Source organism: Lontra canadensis, unplaced genomic scaffold (assembly GCF_010015895.1).
Source record: "Lontra canadensis isolate GAN:19392208 unplaced genomic scaffold, GSC_riverotter_1.0 scaffold154, whole genome shotgun sequence".
Taxonomy (NCBI): Eukaryota; Metazoa; Chordata; class Mammalia; order Carnivora; family Mustelidae; genus Lontra; species Lontra canadensis.
This window is the reverse complement of record NW_022631148.1, coordinates 2,394,933-2,403,223: the sequence shown is the minus strand read 5'-3', so window position 1 is coordinate 2,403,223 and position 8,291 is coordinate 2,394,933. Positions and strand designations below refer to the sequence as shown.

Genomic DNA, 8,291 nt, shown 5'->3' with positions numbered 1-8,291 from the left:
AATTGTTAGATCATCTTGGTGGATAGTCCCTTTAAGAATTGTGTAGTGTCCTTCTGTATCTCTGACTACAGTCTTTAGTTTAAAATCTAATTTATCTGATATGAGAATCGCTACTCCGGCCTTCTTTTGAGGCCATTGGCATGAAAGATGCTTCTCCATCCCTTCACTTTCAGTCTGGGTGTATCTTTAGGTTCAAAATGGGTCACTTGTAGACAACATATGGATGGGTCCTGTCGTTTTATCCAATTTGCAACCCTGTGTCATTTTATGGGAGCATTTAGGCCATTCACATTGAGAGTGATTATTGATCGATACGTTTTTATTGATATCGTGTTACCTTTGAAGTCTTTCTTTCTGTAGATTGTCTCTATATTTCTGTTCAATGCTATTCTTAGGATTTTTCCTCTTTTCTGGAACCCCCATTAGTATTTCCTGTAGTGTAAGCTTGGTGGTTGCATAGTCTTTTAAGCCTTGCCAGTCTTGGAAACTCTTTATCTCTCCATCCATTTTGAATGTCCGTCTTGCTGGATAAAGTATTCTTGGCTGTATATTCTTCTCATTTAGTGCCCTGAATATATCTTGCCAGCCCTTTTTGGCTTGCCAGGTCGCTGTGGACAGGTCTGACGTTATTCTGATGGGCTTTCCTCTTTAAGTAAGGAGCCTCTTTGTCCTAGCGGATTTCAAGAGATTATATCTACAATTATGATTCCTCAATTTAACTATCAGGTGCCTTGATGTTTTTCTGGAATCTATAATCTTGGGTGGAGACTGTTCGGCCTCTAGTACATGAACGCTGGTTCCATTCGCGAGATTGGGAAAATTTTCATGAAGAACTTGTTCCACTATATCTTCTAGACTTCTTTCTTTCTCCTCCCCTTCAAGGATTCCAATAATTCTGACGTTGGAACCTTTCATGGCATCATTTATTTCCCTGATTCTGTTTTCGTGGCTTCTAAGCTGTTTGTTCCAGGCTTCCTCCTGACACTTTCTCTCTATCTGTTTGTCCTCCGGATCACTAATTCTATCTTCTGTCTTAGTTACCCTAGCTTTGAGAGAATTTAGATTAGATTGGAACTCATTGAGAGCATTGTGAACTTCATCCCTCGTAGCTTTCAGCTCTGCCCTAACATTGTGAACATCATCTCTGCTCGCTTTCAGTTTGGCCCTAATTAATTCCATTTGGTCATCCATGGCTTTCTCCAACCTAGCTATTGCCTGGATAATTGTTAGTCTGAATTCTCTTTCCAACATATTGTCTATGTTGATAGCCGTTAGCTCTGTTGCAGAAGGCCGATCTTCAGTATTTTTCTTCTGTTGGGCATTCCTCCTTCCAATCATTTTGGTGAGAGATGACTGAACGGATGTAGCTGGATGTATCAACTGTGGTGCAGTCAAGGTGCACCCTGGAAAGCTTCTGAGCAATCAGGATTCCCCACCTAAATGAGAGAAAAAAGAAAAGAAAAAGAAAAAAAGAGAGAGAGAGAGCAGGAAAGAAAGGTAAGATAAGAGAAGATTCAGCCCAAATGGGCCCCAAGGTAAGATTTATGAAATATACAAACAAAAACAAACATATATATATATATATATACAAATAAAGGAAGAACCTCATCAAAAAGAACCCCAAGTGTAAGATTTATATACTGTCAGAACAAACACAAAAACACAGAAACACTGGTGGAAGAAAAAGATGGGAGAGTCGTTACAAATTCTCAGTGTGGGTGAGGAAGTTTGTTTTGATTCTTCCTGGATATATCTTGATATCTTTGTTAAAGGACTCAACTTTACTAAGATAAAGGGGAATTAAAAATTGGTTGACCTATAGGGGTAGCATTGATTGGGGAAAGGGGATTACCTTGAAGTTTAACTGTATATGAATATTAGAAAATAAAAATAAAAAAGGAATAAACTAGACTAAACTAAACCAAATTTTAAAAAAAAATTTAAAAAATAGAAATGCAAAAGAAAAACACAAGTGTATGTATCAAAAAGTTCAGGTTAGAAGGTTATTATGGAATTTGATGTACTAGACATTTCACTGTGATGGTAAATAGGTTAAAAAATTATCTATATAAAAAAAAATGAGCCAGAATAGTGGGAACGAATTAAATATAAAAGTTGTCCTATGAAGTAGTGGCGGTTGTTCTCTTGTTTTCAGTTTTTTTTGTTTGTTTGTTTGTTTGTTTGTTTTTCTTTCCTGGTTGATTTTCGGGGGGAGGGGCCTGCCACGTGGGTTTTCAGTCAATGATGTTCTCTGAGTTAAGTCCTCCCACCCCCCTCAAGGGGCTGGACTCTGAGGAAACTGTTTTTTTCAGGCTTTTGTTCTCTGGAGGTTTTTATGTTTGTTCACTTTTTTTTTTTTTTTCTCTCTCTCTCGCCTTGACCACTTTTGATGGTTTTTATAGGTTTAGAGGAAAGCAAACATCACCCTAACCTCCCTCTCAGAGAGAAGCCTCCGTCTAGCTACAGAGCCCAAATAAATTCCCCTTTAGCCGCTGGCACAGCAGGTTCTGAGTCACGGTCCCTGGGGATGCAGGATTTTTTGCTTGTACCCAAAGCCATGGCAGCAGCGGTGGTCTGGGCAGCTCCAGACCGCCAGAGAGGTTCCAAGCAGTGATTGCACACTGAGATTTTCCCAATGGCCCCAGCTGGGAGTTCCTGGTCTTTCCGGGTCCAAGAACACCGGGCTGGTGCCTGTGCGCACCTATCTCAGGGGAGGGCGCGGGGCACGACTCGGACTCTGATAGCACGGCAGGGCACTCACGTGGGGACTGCAAAAAGCCTGTGCTTCTGCCGGCTGGCAAGGCTCCCAGACCCGCATGGGAGCCGGACCCCATGCGCTCTCAGGCACGCCGGTGGCTCTGGGACCAAGACCTGGTTTCTCTGCCGCACTCTCTCTGGCTCTGCACCAGGGGCGGCTGTCCTGGGTCTGGGGACTTAAGCCCCTGTCCCTAGCTGCCCCGATTCCCACAATTTCCCCCACCCCCGCGATCCTTTGCTCTTTTTGAGTGCTTTCTACCAGACTCCAAGTTAATGCTGGTCCCCAGACGCAGGGCACTCTTTTATTGGGATATTACTTTCCAATGGGTCGCCTCTGGTGGCTCCCTCCCCCTTTTGTTTATCTTCCGATATCAGTCCGATGACGTTCCCACTCCACTTTACCTGCCCACTGGTGTCTTCTGCTCCTGTAGAGATCCAGACATGTATAATTCTGATCTCAGGCTGATTTCGTGGGTGATCGGAGTTCTTTGGAAGGTAATCAGCTCACTTTAGGGTACAGGTTGAAAGGGCTTCTCCTCCTACTTCCCCGCCATCTTGTCTCCCTCAGTAATCTAATCTTCTGCAAGAGATTTAACTTCCTAAAATCTCAGTTTCTCTTTAAAATGGGAGTCCCCATGGTACTTAACTTCACAGGGTTGCATGAGGCTTAAGCGAGGTAATTCTATATCATTCTTGACACAATGCCCAGCAACACAGTTAGTAAACCTAAAACCTAAGTTTTTACTTGGTGTCATTATTATGTTCCAGAATCTTTTGCTCCATTTATGGAACAGAGAAATCCAAATGGAATGACTTAAGCTGCTACAGGCTTGAGTCAGTTATTGTGACCTGGATCTTGGCTGGACCATCCTTATTCGTCATCTTCAAGGAACAATACATTGTCCAGGTATGATACAATCACGGGTCTTCTCTGTATTTTAATCATATAATAATTACAGGTAAAGCACAAAATTACAACGGAATTGTCACATTGTCTACAAAAGACAATAGGAGGCACTATCCTCTTCAGATTGTTTTGAAGGCAAAACTGAACAGTATATTGTAATGTAATTAGCGCACTGATTGGTTAATAATAACCTCACAGAGTAATTACTGGAGAACCAATATTGATATTTGAGTGCACTGACAGGATGCAGAAAATATGGTCTGCTTTCTGGCTTCACCACTCACGAGCTCTGCATCCTTTATTGTTTCCTGAACTCTATGAGGGTCTGCTCCATCCTCTGTAAAATTGAGTCAATCATAGGTTTATTCTAGTACCCAGAGTAAGGTAGGTATTCAAAAATGTTGGCCAATAGGGACGCCTGGGTGGCTCAGTTGGTTAAGCGGCTGCCTTCGGCTCAGGTCATGATCCCAGCGTCCTGGGATCGAGTCCCACATCGGGCTCCTTGCTCAGCGGGGAGCCTGCTTCTCCCTCTGCCTCTGCCTACCACTCTGTCTGCCTGTGCTCATGCTCTCTCTCTCTCTAACTAATGAATAAATAAAATCTTTAAAAAAAAAAAATGTTGGCCAATAATAATAATAATTGTTAATAATAATAATAATAAAGAAGGAAAACTGACATTTCACACGGAAATGTCATGGGAGAACTAGCATTAATGAAGTATCTACCTTTTAAACACTTTATCAAGCATATTACTAAGATTCAAATGTTTGGATGGTGAATAAATTAATAAAAGTAAATAACAATGTCCATGAAGTCCTGGAAAGACATAGGGCCAAATCACCACTAATTATAAATCACATGTACTTTTATAGGATTTCCAGCTCTCACCTGGAGCTCATATCAGTACCTAATAAATGGGAAATCCAAACAATGTGGCTGAATTCTTTCTTTTGGGCATTGCAGAGAACCTGGAGCTGCAGAAAATGCTCTATGCTGTGTTTCTAATCATGTATGTGTCCACAGTGTTGGAAAACCTACTCATCATGGTAACTGTGATCACAAGTCAGAGTCTGAAGTCACTTGTGTATTTGTTCCTTACTTCCTTATCCCTCGTAGATGCCACCAACTCTTCTGTCATTGCCCTCAAGATGATTATAGACTCTCTTTCCAAGAGGCTGCCTGACTCAGCTCCTTGCAGAGCATTTCTTTGGTGGTGTGGGGATCATCCTTCTCATCGTGATGGCCTATGACTGCTACATGCCCATCTGTAAGCCCCTGCACTACACAACCACCATGAACTCTCTTGTGTTCTGTCTGCTGCTGGGAGGGGCCTGGGTGGGAGGGTTTATCACACAGTAATACAGCTTCTCTTCATGTATCAAATACACTTCTGTGGCCCTAATGTCATCGATCACTTTACGTGTCATTTGTTTCTCTTGTTGAAACTGGCCTGCATGGACACCCACACCCTGGGTCTCTTAGTCATCCTCAACAGTGGGGTGATGTGTGTGACCATCTTCCTTATCCTCATTGCCTCCTACATAGTCATCCTCTGCTCCCTGAGGTCTTGCAGCTCTGAAGGGCAGCGCAAATTCCTCTCCACCTGTGGCTCCCACCTCACTGTGGTCATCTTGTTCTTTGTGCCATGCATTTTCCTGTATATGTGGCCTGTGGCCACTTACCCCATAGACAGAGCAATGGCTGAGTCTCATTCCATCATCATACCCATGTTAAATCCCTTGATCTACACCCTGAGGAATTCTGAGGTGAAAAAAACCATGAAACTGGGGAAATGATGGACTTTTGTTGGCAAGTGACTGTCATGCTAAGATCATTTTTTTTTTTTTTATAAAGACAAATTCTTTCTGAAAGGTATGAGAAATAAACTCTCCATTCTCCACCAGGAGCCAGAGGGATTTCTGAAGAATAGAAACCTACTGGGGCACTTGGGTGGTGCAGCAGTTAATCATCACTCTACTGCTCAGGTCGTGATCATCGGCTACTGGGATCAAGGGCCACACTGGGCTTCCTTCTCAGTGGAGAGTCTGTTTCTCCCTCTTCCTCTCACTGCCCCCCACCTCCCTGGCTCACGCTCTCTGTCTCTCTAATAAATAAATAAAATCTTTAAGATGTGTGTGTGTGTGTGTGTGTGTGTGTGTATATACCTATATACACATATTTTATATATTATATATAACATGCATACATATATATGTATGTATATGTATATGTATATTCCTGCTTTATTCCCTTTCTTGGCTTCCCAATGTCTTTAGAAACATCTTGCTTTGTCATAAAATTCCCTGTTTACTCTTTCTAATGCCTCTAAGGCTCAGAGCCCTCTTCCCTCACTGTACATCAGCAGGTGGTGGACTTTTCATGTGCCCCCAGGGTTCTGTGGGATTTTATCACCTCAGTTCTTTTGTTTCTCTCTTTCTGAAAGAAGCCCCATCTCCTTCAGTTGGCTCCTTCTCCCTAATTTACAGTCTGGGTTTGAGATTAAGTATCCTTACCTCAGACAGCATGACTGTTTTAAAGATTCTTCCACTCCTTCCATAATTCCCTATGTCAACATCTTTATTTTCTTTGTAATAATGATCAAACATATAATTAATTTTGCATCATTATCATCATTATCATTTGACTTTGCTACTTGACATCTCTCTAATATGGCAGACATCTTGAGGGAAGGACTTTTGTCTATTTTTGCTTGGCATCTATTAAGTTTCAAAGAGAGATCTGTTGAATGATTATAGAATGCAAGTAGCCTAATTCAGATGGCTAGTGGGGGAAAGGGGAAAATCAACAAATCACTGAAAACAAACAAATGCAGAGAGTGATTATTAAAATAGAATCAGTGGTAGTGGAGGACTCTGGTTATTTTATGGAGGGTACCTAAGGTTGGACAGAAAATGATTCTATTAGCAGATAACATTTCACCTGGTTTTGAATTCTTTTGAGATTTTCTGAGGAAAAGGGCTGGAACATATTAATCAATACATTTAATGATGATGAGCACCAACAAAGAAAAAAAATATCTGATCAGGAGGAAACAGCTCTGTGAAGATTAGTGGGTTCAATGTTCTGGAAAGGGACTCTTTAAAGCAGAACTACTGTGGTATTTTCAAGGAACTGTGAAAGACCTGGAACATAATGGTCCGGGAAGAGAGTGGCAAGAAACAAGATCAGAAACACACACAGGGTCAGATTATGTAGTGCCGAGACCTCCAGCATTCCCTGAAACTACAAAAAAACATGAATGTTATTATTGTTTCTTAAAAATGACCAAGACTCAAAAAGTCTTGAAATTTTGAAATGTTTGCTGACACTAACTTTTGTGTATTGAGGAGTTGGGGGACTAGGTGTGAAAATCTTTGCAGCTAGTTTCCATTTGTCCTTTAATTTTTGATTGTAAAAGGAACTTTACAACAGCATTTTAAAATATATCACAGTAAAATACTCCTTTTAGCTTTATATTTTAAAATTGTTTCCATTTATCAATACAGAAGAAAAAATCCATAACAGTGTGATGAATTAGGTCTTTTGAAAACCCTTAGGCTGATCTTTATTTTATTATATCACATAATATAAACACTAGGAAGGAACTTAGAATGAGGTCCATGTCTTTATATCTGTGTAATATGTAAGGTTTTGGAACTTGATAAAAGTCCATCAAAGGAATAGCGTGATGCTAGCTTTAGTTTCATGTTTCTCATTCTATTATTGAGAGCTTTTTGTGACTGTGCCATCCTAGAATGTAGGGTCGATTGCCAGTTCGTTCACATCTTTTCGTAGAGGATTAAATTAGTTATCAGGAAATAGCTTGCCTCCATTTCTCATTAAATACATTTTAACAGATAAAGCCTGGAAATTTTTTACATATTCTGCTTTCCATAGTTTGCCGATTTCTGTTACCAGGATTTTCTGATAAACAAATTACATTGTTAAATTAAAAAGGACTATTTCTGAGATGTCAAAATGGGATTTGATAAAATGTCATCTGAATTATAATTAAAGCACAGTAAAATAAAAGTAAAATGAATTTCTTTAACTTGGTCAAAAGGTATGTTCCAGAAACCTAAAGGAAATATCATACTTAATTCTGAGAGAGATCCATTAAATTCAGGATTAAGATAAGGCCATCTTTAGAGCTGCTATTGTTATATATTTTACTAAGAGTTTTAAAGCCAAGTTCTCCTTTCTCCACATCCCCTCCAACACAAGTTCTCAAACTCATATACTTACAGAGTTGAGGAAGATTTAAAAAAATTGAATAGAGTCAAACTATGCAAAGACATTTAAGAAGAATTTAAGACATTTGTTCCTAGAAGAAAGGGAGCAAATACTGTCCCTTTTAAGAGTCTGCCAAGACTAAGCTCTGGTGTGTTGTTGCCTTATGAGGAGCATATATCCAAATCTGTCCCAAACTCAGATTTTTAGGAGTAATCAGGCATTCAGGGGCACCTGGGTGGCTCAGTCATTAAAGTCTGCCTTTGACTCAGGTCATGATCCCAGGGTCCTGGGATTGAGCCTAGCATCAGGGTCCCTGCTCAGTGGGAAGCTAGCTTCTCCCTCTCCCACTTTCCCTGCTTGTGTTCCCTTTCTCGCTGTGTATCTCTCTGTCAAA

The 8,291-nt window shown here is 40.5% G+C and overlaps 1 pseudogene; it reads left to right on the top strand.

The window, feature by feature from the left end:
- Positions 1-4,578: 4,578 nt before the first annotated feature.
- On the top strand, positions 4,579-5,460 carry LOC116859404 (annotated as a pseudogene).
- Positions 5,461-8,291: the final 2,831 nt, after the last annotated feature.